At 40.4% G+C, this 19863-nt stretch overlaps 1 long non-coding RNA gene and 1 pseudogene across 1 annotated transcript; one reads left to right on the top strand and one right to left on the bottom strand.

Annotated features, from left to right (window-relative positions):
- Positions 1–12183: 12183 nt before the first annotated feature.
- On the bottom strand, positions 12184–14678 carry LOC112939385 (uncharacterized). Its single transcript, XR_003243063.2, has 3 exons — positions 14641–14678; positions 13725–13817; positions 12184–12382 (listed from the first exon to the last, which is right to left on the bottom strand). It is a non-coding gene; the product is annotated as an uncharacterized lncRNA (long non-coding RNA).
- Positions 14679–15041: 363 nt separating this feature from the next.
- On the top strand, positions 15042–19510 carry LOC107278428 (disease resistance protein RGA2-like; annotated as a pseudogene).
- The last annotated feature ends 353 nt before the right edge of the window (positions 19511–19863 follow it).

Genomic DNA, 19863 nt, shown 5'->3' with positions numbered 1-19863 from the left:
CCCAGCTGTAATGTGGATTGACGTGTCTGGTGAGTTGTTCTGAGGGACATAATAAAATGCTTGACCCGGATTTTTAAAATGGAATTTGTTCTTTTCTTAACGTTGGTTTAAAGATACGTCAATTTATAAGGTAATCTTCTCGCATTCTCTGAAAAAAAATACATGTATTGAATTTGTTAAGATTGATAATTGTCATGTATTTATAGTTAGAGAAGCATATAGTCCGATCGCTTATTAGAGGGTTTTTTTTTTCTTATATGGGTTATGAGCTAGCATGTGTTGTTTGTTTTTCTCAATGACTGTCATGATCAGTGGGGGAAAAAAGCTTGGTCGGCTTTTTTATCGAGCTTTCTTCAAATTACTTTTATATAATTTATTATATTTTACCTTATCAGTTCAGCATATATTTATTCTTAACGAGCTAAGGAGAGCCATTGTAAAAACTACTTTCATTCAAAATTGAATAATTTTTATCCAAATCAATCAGGGCAATTTTAAACTGTTCCACTGAGCCAGCTAAATGAGCTCCCCCCACCCCTAGGATTAAGATGTTCACCGATTTATTAGATAGTTAGCTTTGTTTCCTAGGAGTACTTGTGATCATCCATCATATACTTTTTTTTATTATTGTTTTCTGGCTATATGTACAAAGTCCGGAGGTGTAAATTAATTCTCCATTCTTAAAAGCAAATTTAAGTTTTGTTTGCCATGCATGATGCATGTACCTTCTCCTGCCCTATTTTGTCCCACATTTGTTGTGTGCTGGAATTTGGTTTTGCTGTTATTATGCCACTTGAGTTTGAATGAATATAGGCTGGCCGTCTTGCCTCCTGCTCCTCTTATTCCCATCAAATAAATTAGTATTTGTTATATTCCACCATCTTTGTCTCTATTATACCCCGTTTGTCATTTTTTTTCAACAATTAATTAGTAGTACTCTCAATTTGTACCAGCTATGACCATAAAATGCACGATATAATTGCCATCATCTTTACAATTGCATTCTCGCAAGAACACAACGCAAGTACTTTCCAACCAAAACGGTAAACAACCACACACCTACAAGAAAACTAAATGGCATGTGTACTGAATAAATGCTATAAAAGCTGGAGGTAATCTCTTTATTTAAAAAAAAGTACTGTAGCGCTATTTGAGTTGTCTTGCTTTATGTAAAAGGACAGATAGGGCCACTTTGGATTGATGCCAAAATGTGCCATGTTAATATTTTGGTAGTTTAAATAGTAAATATGATTGTTTGGTTTGAAGCCAAATGAATGGTAATGCCTATGCTTAATTTATCCATAACATAAAATTTGGCTATCAATTGGTATCAATCCAAACACATCAATAAAAATTCTACCCTACTAAATTATTGGTAGTACCAAAACATACGTAGGTTTTAGCATTACCAATGTTTTGGTACGGCACTAAACCAAACAAGCCCATAAATGATTTGATATTCAAGTTTTCTGGAAATTAATTTGCTGTCAATTCGATCTGACTTTTTGTGAATAACATTATATGGATGGCATTTTCATTTTCTTTGAAATTCTTTTCCGTCTTTTTCATCTATCTCTTTTTTTTCCTCCCTTTCACATTATATATGGACACATGAGCTCTCTTCAAGCAGAATTTAATTGGAAAATTACGACATGAAAAAAAGCATTTTTCTTTCTCCAAATTAAGATGACACGGAAAAACTTGCTACTCTCTCATGACTAGCTCGTTGTTCTCTTATTATTATGATGTCTCTGCCTGTCCTTATCATTTGTGTCTCGTGGCGGCTTGTATCTTGGCCGTAATTGGGTTTGTGGCATGAGAGTTGGTAGCACAGGGTTGCGTGATGATGGCGTTTTGTCAGTTTTAAGCATGTAATTTATTCACAAATGGTGGAATTGATATATAATATGTCCATTTTATTGGCGAGCATATATGCATAGCCCTGTGCGTGGCTGTGGATTTGTGATGCATTGAATATATCCAGGATTATTTCAGAATACATCGTCGAAATTTCGGAAATTTTAGGGAGAGGGGGGGATTCAGAAATCTACTAATATTTTTCAAGTTTTGGACAAATTTTGATAAATTTGAATTTTTTTTGTTAAAATGAAAAAACATTCTTTTTTTTTTTTGGATGGTATAGAACATCCTCCCGGGATCCACCGAGGATTTCAAATGTTCTAATTTTTTTTCGAGAAGGCGGAAATTTTGTTCTAATTGTTAATCAATCGGCTTGTAATCGTACATTATTTCGGGTTGAGAGTCAATGTCAGAGAGAAATTCAACAAAAGTTTGCTATATTGGATTCCTTTGTTATTCCTTTTATTAAAAACTAGTCACCTAAAGCGAGTTGAACGCATAATCCAAAACGGGCTTGATTGCATGATTAGATGGTCTTCCTTGATGACATCGGTAGAGCAGAAGAAGCCAATGCAAATAATTAAAAGCTAACCTTTAGTTTCTAAGATAACTAAGCTAAATAAGCTTTTTGTAGAGGTCTCTATAGCCGCCTAGCTAGCGCGTTTGCCTGAGATTTGCATCCTAAGCAAGATGCAATCAACACATATCATTGTTAATTTACTAAAATTTGTAGTTGCTCTATCTGACGGATATGTGTATAGTTAGCTATAGGCTTAGCTGACGGCGTTCTTAGCTGCTAGCTCTTGTCCTAGCTACCATTGTGTAGTTCTCCAGTTTAATTTCATCCATGATCCACATAATCTATTGACCGTCGTCTAATAACTATGACACAGCACCTTTTAGGCTTTTGGCCGTTTTTATACATCTACCTTTTCATAAGTTGATAAAAATATTTGGGGAATACACCTGATCTATCGATCATTTTTTTACTGCTGACGGTAAGGAGTCGCCTGACCATGCAGTCGGAAGCAATTTTTTTAGCCGTGTCAATCCATGGTTTTGTATATCACTAAATTACTGATAATTTAGTAACGGGCATGTGTTACTCTGTGGGTATCTCTTGACCCGCCTTAGTCTCTGTTTTTTTATGGGTTGAAAACTAATTTCCGGTAAGTAAAACGGAGTGACTTATTAGCACCTAATTAAATAAGTATTAGCTATTTTTTCAAAAGATTAATATGATATTTTTTTTAAAAAAATACATCGTTTACAGTTTGAAAAAACGTATACACGGAAAATGAGAGAAATGAGTTGGGAAAGTAAACAACCAAACTCAGCCTTTAGTTGAGTTAAACAAAGTGTGTGACCAATAAATGTCAAAGTCAGTTTTACTCCCTCCGTCCCAAAAAAAAAAGATAAACCCTGGTTTCCGTGTCCAACGTTTGACCGTCCGTCTTATTTGAAAAAATTATAAAAAAATTAAAAAGATAAGTCACGCATAAAGTATTAATCATGTTTTATCATCTAACAACAATGAAAATACTTATTATAAAAAAATTTCATATAATACGGACAGTCAAACGTTGACACGAAAACCCAGGGTTTGTCTTTTTTTGGGACAGGGGAGTACTCACTATCAGTGGTAAGAATCTCGTGCATTTATGGTTGTCAAAATCTTGATTTTATTGTGTGACTATGATTTTACGATCCAACTCGATTGTAGCCATGTAGGATTGTTTCTATGATTCTAGTCAATAGAATCTACATGATTTTACGATTCAATAGTTAAGATCCTATCGTAAGCTTTCCGATCCGATTTAGAATCTGCGATTTTAACAACCTTGCATACATCATTGCACATTTTTTATCTAAGAATAATTATTTGCACTCCAAATTGAGATCCTATAGTGCATTTATTTAGATCCTGCAGTACATTTTGTCTAAACAATATCCGAAAGTTGCAACGCACAAACACGATGCTAGCTGAACTATAAGATCCTCGGACAGGATGCCTGCTGACAAAACGGTAGGATACAACCACCAGAGAAAAGATACCGAGACAGTGACGATTCAGCATCAAACTCCACTGCCCATCTCTCTTTTTTTGTTTGAACGATCCACTGCCCATTTCCAAATTGAGATTCTCTAACTTACTCCCTCTGATCCAAAATACCCTCTGTTCCAAAATATAAAGTATTTTAGTCGGATGTGACACATTCTAATATTATGAATGTGGACTAAGAACCTGTCCAGATTTGTAGTATTAGGATATGTCCCATTCAGCCCAAATCTCTTATATTTTGGTACGTTGAGAGTAAATCATATGACACACATATATGTTCTCTTTGCTATGAACCCACATACTCCTTCCGTTTCACAATGCAAGTCATTCTAGCATTTTCCACGTTCATATTGATGCTAATCTGCAATGTAAGTACCAGTGACTTAAAGTCGCATGTCTTAAGGTAGAGGATAGCTGCAATCTGCAAGCATGTATCCATGGCGGCTGCAGCGTCGGTTTCACCGTCGTTGCCTCTCCCCTTTGAGTGTTCCAGAATCAACTCGATTAGGAGACGCATGAACACAACAAAAGCACACCAAAAAAAAAGTCACTCAAATGCTGACGCTTAAACCTCTCTCACACCTAATAAAGCTCAGCAGATCATAAAAAGTGTTCTGAAGATTTTTGATCTGCACATTCGATTCAAGAAAATAAAAATAAGTTGGTTGAAAAAAAGTTTGTGCTGATTTTTTGGGTGTCTGGCAGTGGCACCAAGCGGTAGCTACCTGCCTGCTGATTCAGAATCGTTGTTGTGCAGTCAGTTTCAGTTTTTGTTTCAGTTTCAGTGTCTGCTTTTCCCCTCTTTTCCCAGTGCATTATTTGAGGTCCTGCGTGATTTGCATCATGGAGTCTAATTGCCTCCCTTAAGGTTAACCGCACTAGAAAATGTGTGATTTTGATGTAATCTAATACTAGTAGTAATCTAGTATCACTGTATCTTTGTCAGTCAAGGAATTATTCCTGGTACATGCTTCTCTGCTAGAGTAGTATTACAGGAACTGACTGAGATTGCTGAAGAATTCTATGGGACTACTCAAACCAGCATCGATGTCAGTAGTTGTGCAACTGTAGATAACCAAGGATGCTACATTGCTGCTGTTATCCATCTGTGTCAAAAAAGAAACAAACAAAAAGAGAACAATCATTCAGAGATGCAGTGGTCTATAGACTTATTTTTTTCAGAGTGCAGTGCCTGAATATGTTTTTAAATGAAATTGGGTAACCATAAACAAGGTTTTGTTCGTCCTACATGCATTGGAGAATTGTTGAGATACAAGACAACATGACTCAATCATTCAAGGAAGAAAACGCTGTCTCGTTGCCTGTTTTCAGGCTTGCGTAATTGGAAGGCGACAATTGCAGTTATTTATTCAGAAGACTTTGGCTGTTAATGGATGTTGACACCTTCTTCAGAGTTGAGACAGGTAGAACAGCAATCTGCTCATGGCCTGAACGTCGAGTATGTCGGTAGCTATGGACCTATGGTTTTGACTTCATACTTCTCAACCAAACAAGATTTGTATAGTGTCAAATGCCAAAGATACCAGATACATCTTTATCACTTTATGTAGAGGCTGGATTGATTTTCATTGTCGAAAAAAAGAAGAATGAATGTAATATTCAAAGTACTGTGAAGTTATCATAAGAATCATATGCGCGCTCTCTCTCTTCTATAATGAAAGATTTATTGAACTCAGCTAATTACATCAAAGTGAAACAACCCTACCAAGAACAATCCCAACCTACAAATCATCCTCTAAATATTCAGTACCAAATGATTTATAGTACCTTAGCAAGGAGCTTGTAAAATGCTCTGATTGCAAGGAAAAACATATGTTGATTTGGGTAATGGGACCAAACAGTAGATTTATACCTGCCGACTCCTACGAATTTGTTGTGAGGTCAGCCTCAGGTTTCAGTGCCTGCCTGCCTTTTCTGTAAGTGCACCTGCATTTGTGTGATATGATGTCAGAGTGTGGCATATGAACTATTGAAGTTGTTGAGATGATTCCGGGAGAAAAAGAAAAAAAATGGAAAATGAAGTTGTTGACATGAATGTCAAAATCTTTAGCTGCAGAAAATGTTACTGCCAGAAGTCAAGAGCAAGATCAAATTCAACGTTTCGCGACCGGCACTTTTTCTAGACAACAAAATATTTATATATCCCAGCCTCTACATCATGTGATGCACGCAACCGTTTCGAGACCGACATAGGTGTACTCCACCATTTTGGAGATGAAAAGGTTTGTAAAAACCGAATAAGTGTGCTACTAAGAATATATGGTTCTTATCTCCTAGAGCAGGTAGCCAGCAAATGTCTCTGCATTTCTAAATTGGTACTTGAGGAAGATTCGAGACAGTCCTATATTCTAACTCTGTGTGACATTATTAGGAACATCTATGTAAAGTTGTGAACGGAAGCTAGGAAGTTTCATGCTCACTTTTGGTGAAGGCAGCGAGTGAAGCGCTAGCTTAGCACTTACTGTTCTTTCAGCATATATACATCAGTCAGAGATGTCAGATGATTATGATCCAAGGTTCCAAAAGGAAGAGATGGTAATGATCTGATTGCAACTTGCCCAGAAGCTAAAGCAAAAGTGACAGCTTCAATTACGCTGAAAGAAAGACGCCCCTGGCAATGTGGCCACTGCAACATGTCATTTTATATGTTGACACGGTCTTCGACTTGCAAATTTGACCGTTAATTTCGGTAGTAAAATAGTTGCAAACCCCGGCAAACAAAAAAAAAGTTTATTGTACTTGAGAAAGTACCTCAATATATATAAATTTTATTCTAAAAATTTTCTTATCTTGAAATACCTAATACTTGGAGTTACCAAGTTTTACTTAAAAACAATATGATACCTTCCGTTACATTCAGAATGTAAAAATACCCCCGATAAAGTTATATGGGGAACTACTAATATGATTTTTTATTCATAAAATCTAGATGTTTAAAAACAATTCTGATATTTAAACGGCTTCGGTTGCAGAAAATTATATGAACCACCGTATCTCAGTAGAAGAGTGGCTGGCAGCATACAATTGGTCAGTGAGAAAGCCGGTAGAATCTGTTTTTAGTTCCAACTCATCACTCATCTTGTCAAGATAAGGTAGGTACCACCATTCAAAGTTATCATGCATGGTTTGGTCCATAGCCAAAAAAATACAATTACAAGAGCAGGTAGCTAGAGATTAGAGCCGAACTTAATATACTAATCGATGACGTATATCTAGAGATTTCTTAAATTCAGATTAGGAAACATATGCTAGATTATAGCAATACACTATATATATATGTCCTGTTTGCAATGTGGATAAGTGCAAAATTAAGATACACAGTAGTTACTTCAAATTAAATTCAAAAAACTACTCCTAAATCCTAATAACCAAATAGGGAACATATTAAAGCATCATATATGCTCCCATCATGGCAGGAAGCAGAAAAGGACTATATGCATTTTCAGTATTTCACCTCTCCTTGCTCGTTTTCAGACAACGTATGCAGAAGGCGACAAGTGCATATAGTCGCTCTATTTTATATTAAGTTGTTGTGATTTTTTTCTAATCAAACTTTTAAAGTTGATTAAATTTATAGAAAAATATAGTAGCACTTTCAATAAAAAAGCCAAACATATCACAATAATATATTCAATGTTACTAATTTAGTGTTATAGATAAAATCTTAGTCAAATATAAAGAAAATTGACTAGAAAAAAATCAAAATGACTTATAATATGAAACGGATGGAATATTAATACTCCTTCCGTCCGAAAATATAAAGACTTAGAATCGGATGAAATATTTTCTATTACTATAAATCTGAATATGTATTTTCTATAAAATGTCTTATATGATTTTAGACTTTTATATTTTGGAATAGAAGCAGTAACAAGCAGAGAAAATAACTCCTGCCTTTTCAGCAAGCAGATAAAAGGAGGTAAGGTTGACGCAGATGTGTGCGTGCCCTGAACGAGCCGAGGTCCAAAGCTAGCAGCACACGGCTTGAGCTGTCGTGAAAGCGGCCACTGCATCGCTATTTCGCTACGAGTAGTAGCGAGTGAGTACAATTTGCGTTGAAGAAATGGCCGGGTCGTCGTCTGTGTGCTGCCGGCTCACCAACCCTGATGATTCCTACTCTATCAATATACGAGAAGCTGTTACCTTCCTTTTAAAAGAAGAAAAAACCTGCTGATTGTTCATATCGTTCCTAGCTAGTTAGCTAGCTAGCTGCAACTTGCAGCAGATTGCAATCCTTTTGGACTGCTTGGTAGTAGTATGGACCATGGCCTTGAGTTGATTGCTGATATGGGAGTAGTATGGTCTCTTTTTGTTTTTTCTTTGTTGATAGATGATGGATGAAACCGAGTTTATGATAATTATTTAAGGAGAGAATTAAATATTAGAAAGCAAGTTAAAATGCTGATTTAAAAAAGTTCTCTAAGAAATGCCAAAGGATAAGTTTTTCTAAAAGAATCGTACAATTTAGGAGCTTGGAAAGTGTGTTTCTGCGATAATCTATATCATGTAAGCTAAAGAAAAGGGGTATGGGTATGAGGTTTTTGAAGAAATAGAACTAGGACTGCACTGTTAGACGGTTACAAGTTTTAGACTTTTTAAGAAGGATGGGTGGCAAATATCCTTGTGGCACAGGATATGGGAGATAAATCACATGCTACAGCAAATTTTCTTTTTTTCCCCTCTTTTTGGTTTAGAAAGACTAAGCAATCATGAGGTGGAAAAAAACTAGTTGCAAGGGCTGCGTGTACCAAATAAAACAAAGAACATAATTTATCCGTGTTTTGCCATGTTTTTGAAGTACCTAAAACAAGTTGGTATTGGGGGCAAAAATAAAGAATTTACTCATCGGGATTTCGTAGTATAACAAAAACTCATAGTTTCTAAAATTTCATCAATCCTATAAGGCCAAAATACCTGGGATTCCCTCGTGCTAATGCGCATCTAAATTTACAACTTACAAGATGGGTGTTGTTACAGGATTACACAAGTAACACGACTCTTGCTTTTGTTCAGCTCAAGAGAATCCCTAGTTTGTCATTGTTGTATTTGTCCAGACCTCCAGAAAAAGGAGAGAATCAGAGGCAGCCAAAAACATTGTGACTTTGTGGGGGGTTTTTGAAGAGGGAAAAATGTTACTTCCTCCGTTTCACAATGTAAGTCATTCTAGCATTTCCCATATTTATATTGATGTTAATGAATTTAGATAGAGTATGTTCTTTGAGTTAGTTCATCGTACACAAGAACGGGCCTATGTTGTGTTCTTCTAATCTGTGTCAAACCTATCAAAATTAGTTATGATGTGCAATTTTGGTTTTGGGTCATACGCACTATCAAATTCATGCTTTGCAAATTTATGTACATGATTGCATCCATATAGTAAGTTCATGTAACGCCCATACAATTTGCTTTAAAAAAGGATTTTCTCATCGTATACAGAGATAAACGACCAACCAGAAAGAATATCCAGCGCATGCAGGTGCCTTTGAGCCTCACCCGTAATCTCCACTTGCTACTAAAGCGACCATCAAAATAACTACAAATAATTAATAAATTCTCATATGTACGCTGGGGAGGAATTAAGAAATTAAAGCCCACAATTATTTGTAACAGCGTGAGATTAAGCCCACAACTGCTTGATCTTAGCCAGAAAATAGGCCATCTAAACATTTAAGATGGAATGATATTTTCATGGAACAAGTCTATTTTGCCTCTCTCATTCTATTGATCCTAATTGAATCACAATTCTCAACCAAAAAACCAGATATAACGCTTCTCCATCTTCGGAAGCCTGTGCAAATTGACTCCCTCTTCCTCTCTTTCACCTTCCAGAAGGGGTAGAGCCTAGGAGGGCAACGGCGGTGGCGAGCTAGATCTGGGGAGGGCAGCAGTGGTGGTGAGCCAAAGACGAGGAAGACGGTCCCCCGAAGCAGTTGAGCTTTCCAATGGGTTGCCTCCTCCCATTGAGTCCACTCATCTTTGGTCATGCTCGTCGGAGGCGAATCGGTGCAGCGTGTCCGCGACGTGGTGCAGCGCGTAGTCGCCACTGTCCTAATTGCACGACAATAGGTCGAGGTCGAGCAGGCATGACATGGATGATAGCAAGGTGATATGAAGATGCCACCATGGAAGCACCACCATGCGTCCACGGATTAGATTCAGATTTCGATGGACGTGTTGCTGGGGATCGTGGCGTGGTCGGACGTCGTCACCATTGTCTATTGCGTCGCCACCTCCAAGCTCCTCCGCCGCCACATCATCCATTTGGCGTGTCTACAGAAAACCAAATTGCAGCATGCCCTCGTGCCTCCTCGGCTTCCTGCACAAGTGAGGAGGGTGCGGACAGCCGCTCACCTTCACGCTTGACCACCGAGCAACACTCACTGCAAGTCCTTTGCCAGTAGCCACCTAACACCCTTCCTATCATGCGACGCAGCCAGTTGCCTAGCCCGATACAAACCCCTAACAACGCACGGCTCCGGCTCGCCTCTACCACCGCCTTCCTTAGGTCTGGCTCACCATTGTCACCACCCTCCCGACGTCTACTGTTGATGGAAGGTGAGAGAGAGGAAGAGGGAAGAGAGGAAAGAGAGAACAGGGAGAGGTGAGCAAAAGGATGATATAAGGAGAAAGTCATTGGCATGTATGTCCCACCTAGGCACCTACTGACTTAACAAGTCAACTGTGATCAACCTACTACGTCCACAGAAACTGCTCTCCGCTCTGGTTTTTGAAGAGGAGAAGGCATTATACGCGGTTTTGAAATTGAGGGAGACGATTCAATAAGCAGTTAAGAGATGAGGGAGGCACCTAACACCCTTCCTATCATGCCAATTTTAGTCAGGCAAATAGACTCATTCCTATTTTAGTCCACGTGCCAACAGATGGTCAAATATGAGCCAAATTTTGGCCTACAGTCAATAGTAGCTGCAAGGAAATTTGGCCCACAACTAATTTTGAATGAACCGCACGAAGCCCACTCGAGAAATTAGACCGAATCGGGCCAGCTTATGCGCACCTTTGGACCAATGTACACATATTTGGGCCGAATGTATCCATTACCATTTACTGTACCAAGTAATAGACGCGTGCAACAAAAAACTATTTACAGAGTTTTCACATAACACATGTTTCAACATTACTGATCCAAATGACAGACATCTCAAAAAAAAAAAAGAAGAAGAAGAGGAGGCGGCCAAAAAAAACCCTTCATCCCAAAATAAACCAATTCCTCTTGGAGGAAGAGAAAACCTATGTTTGAACAATTAACACTAAGATTCATACATGTACCTCTGATGTACCTCTGAGGTGCCAAATGACGTTCACATCATTTGGTCACCACTTCACTTGCCAGTCCTGTCTCATCATCTTCCACCGTACGCTGACGATCAAAAGTGCATAACCAGTTGTGGATGTATGCACAGTTGCACACAGCCATGATCAAACAAAACACAGAACACCATCATCGGGGGATCAGTCCAGCCAGAACATCTAGCATAATATTTAAATGCCTAAGTTAAATGTTCATAGGCATGCTACGCTTGGTTCTGTTTCGACAGTTAGCACACACATGGCTTTGAGAATAAGAAAGTTCGAATTCTTGTGAAAATTTGGCATAGTAGTGGAAATAGTACATCTGCCAGACGATGTGGTAGTATTTAGTAAATCCTAAATTATTCGGCACTAGGCAAACATGTTTTAAATTTCTAGCCCGTACAGGTGCATGGGTTGATAACTACTAGCAATTACACCATAAAACAATAATACTAACGTACAATACAGGTCACAAGCTGACCTGAAACAAGCGGGTCATGTTAATTTTTTTCCCAAGAAAACAGTCAATGGTAGTCATGTGTTCATAAGATAAAAATCTTAGGAGGATCAAAAGCTACTTATAATTTATCGAGGACATAGTAGGTGTTCCATGTAGTCATACTCATATTACATAGAATATATACTGTGAACAAGATCATGATTCAAATAAGGAGAATGAAGATCCCAAAATATATCGCACTCTTAATGTGAATTCGATAGTTTTATACTGCACGTATCCAATTGAAAAAGGTGTCACGAAGAGGAAAATACAAAAGATAGATCTATTGTTAGCTTCCTTAAGGAATGGACATGGTACGTAACAAACTATAACAGCAAGCAATAAATAGTAATGCAGTATTAGGCTCTACTCAAAGCACCAGTAATGATCGTGTTTAAACATGATGTTTAAAAAAGACTATCGATCCCCATGAACACAAAATTAGTATTCATTCCTTAAGAAATCATTACTACATTAATTGTCAACATTGAATTTACTGTTCAAGATAAAAAAAAAAAAAACTGATTGAACTTCCTAGCTTAGTTGCAGTTCTGACAGACGGAGGCAGCAAGCTTGAGGCAACAACTGCACAACTTGCAAGAAAGTCATAGTATGATGACCCATTGATTCTGCAAAGAGTTAAATCACAGGTCAATAACGAAGCTAATGCTTTTTCAAGTCAATTATATTTTTTCAGGCAATAGCAAAATCATGTAAGAACTGTATGAAACAAAAGTGTAAAGATAAATACGTTCAGGTCAGGAATGAATCGTTTTATATGTAAATGAAATATTCTGCAATGGAAAGTGAAGCAGCTTCTCTTCCATAATATTAGTAAGTTAGTGAGAAAGAATACATGTATAAGAAATCAAATTGTGACAATTTTTCTCAGAATGTTAAATCAACTCCGTCCTGTGTTTATTGATAAATATGGACAGGAGCTTGCTGGCCTAAATGCAAGAGATCTCTGGAATTTAGAGAACCAACTCAAAATGAGCGTATGTGATGTCAATAGTCACATCTCAGATGAAGGTCACCTTAGCATGTGCTTCATTAATATCTGCAACTTTGTTTTAATTCCATTTAGATTGAAGCAATCAATCTTCTGCCATAGGACCACCTTTGACACAAGGAATTGAAGAACTAAGTAGGAAGGTTCAACCTGCTGATGGTGCGCTTTGACCATACCAACATAATTTTATATAATGAGACTGCCCGCTGCCTTGGGTGTACCTATCAATGGAAAAGGGGCTCTATGCAGTCCTTAACATGGAAACTTATTCACAAGAAAAGTTTTGAGCTCTTGAGAGGAGGAATATACTCCCTCTGATCTTGAACAGAGCCAACCCCAACATAGCTCCAGAAAAGGAGAAAGTCATCTTTTCCTTAATTTAGAAGATATACCATTCCACTCACAAAGGCAATGGTATAGCAATAAGCCATGCTTTGCTTGCAGCAAAACTACATCTGCTTAATGCAGATATGCTGCAAGCTGGGTTCTGTACACAATTATCTTGTTTATCCATCAGACCATGAAACATTTACACACAAAGAGGTTCACTTATCTATCACAGCATACTGAAATATGATAGCCTGAAAAGTTGGAAACTTATGGTGGCAAAAAACAGGGTCATTTTCTGAATATTAACAACAGACATCATATAGTATGTATTAGACTGCTAGTACAGCACAACATATATCTGGAAAGGTGATTATAAGCAGAATAGCATATCACTGTTACTTCTATGCAAACTTTCCATCTCCATTTGCAGGACAGATGCCCATTTATCTTAAGTTACAAAAAGATACTCTTTAACCAGAGTTCACATATGACAATGTATGGTTGTTCATTGGTGAGTTGTTGTTAAAGACAACATCAATGATCATGTAAGTTCATTTTATTTAAAAAAAATAAAACTATTCACTGTCGCAAAATCATGGGAAAATAAACTGGGAATAAAAAAATCTTACATCCATTGTAATAACATGTGTTTCTTGTGACTTGTGATTCCCTTGCAAGTAATGCAGTTGTAACCTCATGCTTGGTGCCACCATATGCAATAACTGGTTGAAAACATTGCAATGATCAGAATATGCAAAGCAATAGTTGTAAACAAGGCACCTCGATTGAAATCACTCGTTAATGCCCTATGAGCTATTTTAGAGATGGTGAATGCACAATTTTCAAAATATGACAACAACAACAAAGATAAACATCACATAAGGGGACGTCAGTCTAAACCTTTAACAACTTAGTTTGGCTTAAACACAGTACAATTCACCAACGTTACAAAGAAAAACTAGTCTTGCAACTAGGCTGAATGGTTCTTTATTTTCCTTTCAGCCTAATAGACTACAAATTAAATGTTCAGTTTAACCAAACAACATCTCATGACCTCCTGTGTGTATCCTAATCCTCAAATAAGCAACCAAGTAATTAACTCACACTGTCACACGGGCTACTCCACAGTTTCCAACTGCATTGCACAACAAGCGCATTCCATTGATCCAGGTTAGCAAGACTTCGGCACACAAACATCACCCCTACCGCCCTCCTAGAATTAGATTAAACCATAGAAGCTTCTTGCTACGGAAACTGTTGGAAGCCGTTCATCTAATGCATATAAAGCCCCTCCTTCTATGAACTCGTCGTCGACCTATCCATGAAATCTCCACCGAAACAAGCCTATCGTCACAAAGCACAGCGAACTCAAATCCATCTCTAATGGCGGATCCACATTTGACACTCACGGAGAAACTTCATACCACCACAAGAACTAGAAGGTTCTAGAAGCAAAACCGCGACGCGCCCGCAGAGGCAAATTAAGCCAACCGCAGCGAGATAGAAAGGAAAAAGGAGGGTAAGGTTCCAGAAGCTTCCACTCACCTCGATGGCTTCGCACCTCCGCCGGCAGCTCGGTCGGTGGCGTGGGGGGGCGGGGGAGGTGGCGCTTAAAATGAGGGGCAGGAGAAGGATCCAGAAGCGGCGGCGGGTTCCACTGGAAGGATCTAGAAGTCTCGAGACGGCGCAATATAATACGCGAGCGAATCGGAAGGTGGGGGAGGCGAGGCGAGGCGAGTGGAATTGGAATTTCGACGAGAGGGAGAGGGAGAGATTAGTGGGGTCGTTAGCTGTGTTAGTGTTAAGTATATTTATTAATTGATTGATTAATTAATTCGGGGTGTTAGGGAGAGCTCGTGGCTGTCAAGGTGGCCACGTCACCTTGTGGAGTTGGTGGATTCTACAGGAAGTCCATAACCGAGGAGGTCCATTGACTTGACCTAGTTGCTCCTACTTCTCCACCCCATAATCTCCTTGTGATCTCAATCGATACGCTCGTTCGATCTCATCGAAGTAGCGAGGGCAAGATCAAATCCGGAGAAGTAATCGAGGACTACGGCAGCAGCGATGGACGCCGTGGAAACGATCATCTCAACCGGGATCAACATCCATGAAGCGACCCAGCTGAGCAATGAACTGTCCCGCCTCCAGGCCACCTTGCCCAAGGCTCGCTTCCTCATCAATCGCGGCGAGTGGGGCAGGTTCAAGAACAAGGACATGGCGCTCCTTCTGTCACAGCTCAAGGACACCACCTACGACGCCGAGGATCTTCTCCGCGAGTCCGATGATCAGGCGCTGCGGCAAAAGATGGAGGATGCTGACCGGAACTGGTTCGGTAAACGCTATTCTTCCATTCTAAATCTTGCAAAAATTTTGATCCGTGGTAGCAAAACAAAAATAAAGGAGGCCCGAGAGAAGCTCGACAAGGCTGTGGCTGATTTAGAAGGAGTGCTTAATTCAGTGGGTGTTAGTATCGAGGCAGTTCAACACATGCCAGAGACAAGTTCAGTCATATGTGTGTCTCAGGTGTTTGGCCGTGACAAAGAACGAGATCTAGTGATTGAGAAGCTGGGTGTGTGTTCGATGATTGGATGTGACAGTCAACGAGATCATGTGATTGAGTTACTGGGTGTGCCACTGATCACCAGAAGTGGTGTTGCACGAGCACGGGCTAAAGGAAAGAGAGCAGCAGCCCCGGTCATTGGCAACACATCAGCATCATCCAGAGCGAAGCAACTGAAAAGAGATACTAGGGCAAGACCCAGACTTGCTGAGGCCAAATGCATCGACAATGTTCCCGTCTTGCCGATTTTTGGCATTGGTGGGGTGGGGAAGACTACCCTGGCTCAGTTCATCTACAATGATCCAAGGGTGCAAGCTCACTTTGGCAATAGGAGGGTATGGGTCTGTGTTTCAGACCTCTTTGACAAGAAAAGAGTAACAAACGAGATCATTGAGTCTTTCAATAGGGAAGAGTATAAGCCACTTTGCGGTTTAGATGCTCTTCAGGTGGAATTGATGGAGCAGCTGGAGAGGCAAAAGTTCCTTTTGGTGTTGGATGACATTTGGCAAGAAGCTATTGACGAGTGGGAGTCATTTTATACACCATTCAAGAACGGACCTAAAGGCAGTATGATCTTAGTAACTACAAGATTTACAACTGTTGTTGATCGTGTTGCCACCAACAATTGTAAGCCTATCCAACTCGAAGGCTTGGATAGAGATATATTTTGGGAGTTCTTTAGCAAGTGTGCATTCGGAGAAGAGTGTCCAGAATCATATCCTCAATTACAAGATATTGGTCGGAGCATTGCCTCTAGGTTATGTGGGTCTCCTTTAGTTGCCAAAACTACTGGACGTTTGTTGAATATGAAGCTGACTGTGCAACATTGGGAGACTGTTCAGAACAGTGAATTGTGGGAGCTGCCACATCGAGACAATGAGATATTACCGGCCCTCCAGCTGAGCTACTTATATCTCCCACAAGAACTTAAGAGATGCTTTGCATTTTGCTCCATGTTTCCAAAAGATTATAGCTTTGAACGAGATGAGATCGTTGACATTTGGGTGGCCGAGGGCTTTGTTGCGTCAGGAGGAATCATGCGTCTTGAAGATATGGGAATTAGGTATTTGGATGATTTGAGGAGCAGGTTTCTTTTTCAAACCGATCCCATGTACCCTGATCAAACTAGATATGTAATGCATGACTTGATCCATGATATGGCACAATCCGTTTATGTGGATGAATGCCTCTTGATGCAAGATTTGAGGTCTCGGAATGAGAGGAGAATGCTACATGTAGTTCGCCATATGTCCGTGAAGGTGGCTGATGAATCCCTGAAGAACGGAATGAGAGGCATTCAGGATTTGAACAAATTGCATTCACTTAGGTTTGGAATCAAACTCAATGTTGAGATTACCTGGTTCAATCAGCTCTCCAACATCCTATATTTGAGCCTAAAGGGTTGTAAGCTGGTCAAGCTACCTGAGAGCATAGGCGAGTTGAACAGTCTCCGTTATCTTGATATTTCTCGTAGCGGTGTACAAGAATTGCCGAAGAAATTCTGTAGCCTTTACAGCCTACAGGTTGTTGATGCAAGTCGTTCTAGTCTGAAAGCAATTAGTCTGGATGTCATAAAGCTAATCAACTTGCGTCGTCTAGCATTGCCAGTGAGTTGCTCTCCAAAGTTATCAGAGATAAGTAGGCTTGGAAATTTGTCTCGTCTATGGAACTTAAAACATTTTAGAGTTGGAAAAGGGGATGGGCGAAAAATTGGTGAGCTGAGGGGCATGAATCAGCTCAGTGGAACGCTAACTATCAGTTTATTTGTAATGTTAAGAATGATAAAGAAGCCGCTGAGGCTAGCCTTGTTGAAAAACAATACCTCCAGGAACTAGTTCTACTCTGGCGAGGGCATGGCAAAGAGATAGGGAAGAGCAGTGAGAATGGAGTGGTCGAAGCCTTGCGTCCTCCACCAAGAATTGTACGCCTTAAAGTCCAAGGTTTTGGGGGTGATAGCTTTTCTCCTAGTTGGTTTAGACCAGAATGCCTGTTGAATTTAAGGAGTCTGGAGCTTTCCAAGTGTGATGGCTTGAAAAATCTATCGATCGCATCGTTACCTTCTCTCGAACGGCTAATGCTAGAAGCAAATTTACGGATGGAAGCAGTAACAATTCTTGGTGGTTCAACTGGTGGTGAAAAGACGAAGCATACAAGCAGCAGTAGCAGCAACTGCACTGCATGCCTTAGAGGACTCACTACTATACGTCTTGTCAACTGTTATCAGCTACAGAATCTTGATGGGTGCTTGTCCCCGGAATACTTGCCATCCATCGAGTGCACAGAGATCAACAAATCCAGCCATCTAGGACTGTCAATACATGTCGATAGTTTCGTGGGATTCGAACACCTACAAGAGATGAAAATATGGCGCTGCAAATTGGTGTGTCCGCAAGGAATGGTTTTGCCACCCTCACTCCGACGACTCTCTATTGTGAATTGCCGTAAGCTTGATTTCCCGGCCTACCTACAGAGCCTCACCTCTCTCGACATCCTGCATTTTCGTGCCTGTAACAACATGGAGTCCATTCCGCTAGGCACAAATCTTCGGGTCAAATGCCTGATTCTCAAGTCGTGCTCGGAGCTGTCATCCATCGGTGGATCGCGCGCTCTTTCATCCATGCAGGTCGTGAGCATATCGGACGGCCCGAAGCTGCACGAAGTAGAGCAGCCCTTTACAAAGGGCCTGCTGACTAAGGAGGAGAAGGTGGAACTGTTGAAATTTACTGGTTCCATGTATGAATTAATGTAACATAGCAGCTGATTCCTAAAGACTTCCGTGGTATTTTTCTTCATGCTACGACACCCACAGCCTTTTGTTTGTAATTGAGCGTTGGCTGGTTTGGGTGAGCCATCGATGTGTGCCTTGAGATTGAAACGGCCAAGAACAAAGAGAAGTTTACACCATGTATAGAGTTGGAGTGTGAGGGGGGATGTGGTTTTTGATGTTAGAAATGAGTGCGAAAGCGGGAGTAGGTTTGGGGTCAGCCATGGCAGGATCTGCCGCGGTGGAAGAGCAGATGATAGCTGGATCAGTGGGTATCTCATACCATGAAGACATTTTCTTCTGTTCAGCGGGTAGCCCGGTACCAAATCTCAGCCCTTCATTCTGTCCAATCGGACAATTGGCAAGGTGCGGTACCGCCAGATACATATTTGCCCATGAGGTGGTACCGACAGTGTTGAGAGGGGTGGAAAGATAATACTATATTTGTAGGTACTACTTGAATCCCCTCTGTCCGATGAGTGGTAACGGCGATGGTTGGTCCATGGGCGAACGTGGCAGCGACCGTGATGACGAGGTGGTGTTGGCGGCAGCGGCAGCTGGTGCGTGGGTGACCATGGCGGCTGCGGTGTGTGGTGTCGAGGTGGTCATGGAGTCGTCAGAGCCGGCGATATGGCGGCAGCGGCAGGGGCTTTGGCGGTTGCAGTGACGAGGTGGTCATGGAGCGAGGTGCTACTGGGCATGGTGTCGAGGTGGTCGTGGAGTCGTCGGAGCCGACGATGTGGCGGCGACGGCGGGGACTTTGGCAGCTGTAGCGGCGAGGTGGTCCTGGAGTCGTCAATGCTGTGGCTGGGGCGTTGGCGACTTGGCAGCCATGGCGGTGTAGTGGCGGTGCTCCAGTTGTCCTCCGAAGCTGTAGGACTCTCCGTTTGCTGTTGCAGCGATGCCGGTGGTCGAGGAGATTGCCGATGTGCAGTGGTGTTACATAAGTTTTTCGTTGAAGTTTCATTCCAAGCATATGTCATTTTTAGTGGTAATTTAGTATAGGTAAATTTTCTTTTATTTTAGTCATGCATGTCAATATAACAGTCCTGTTTTTTTAGGAGGATGAGTAATGCGACACTCTGATTTGAGTAGATCCAGAGTGGCATCCAAGAGTATAAAAGACGTTCGAGCAGTTTTGGCACTTGCTGGAACGTGCCAATTGGGTAGGCTACGTATTGAGTGGACCTGTTATGTTGAAAAAACAAAGGCGGAACAAGAGAGGACGAAGCTAAAGCAGGAAATGGCTGAAAGACGACCGTCTTTTAGAAGAAGTTGTCCAAGCAGAAAAAGGAGACTGATGATATTAGAAATTGGTTTAGAATTAATTGGGTCATTGGAACAATAGTTCTAGTTGTGCTCCTTCTCATGAAATTATTTGAATCATATTGGAATCTTATTTCTAGATATCATTTAGCCATGCTAACTCACAATATATTCC

The sequence above is a fragment of the Oryza sativa genome, chromosome 6 (assembly GCF_034140825.1).
Source record: "Oryza sativa Japonica Group chromosome 6, ASM3414082v1".
Classification (NCBI taxonomy): Eukaryota; Viridiplantae; Streptophyta; class Magnoliopsida; order Poales; family Poaceae; genus Oryza; species Oryza sativa.
The sequence above is the reverse complement of the archived record's forward strand: the minus strand, read 5'-3'. Positions and strand labels throughout refer to the sequence as shown.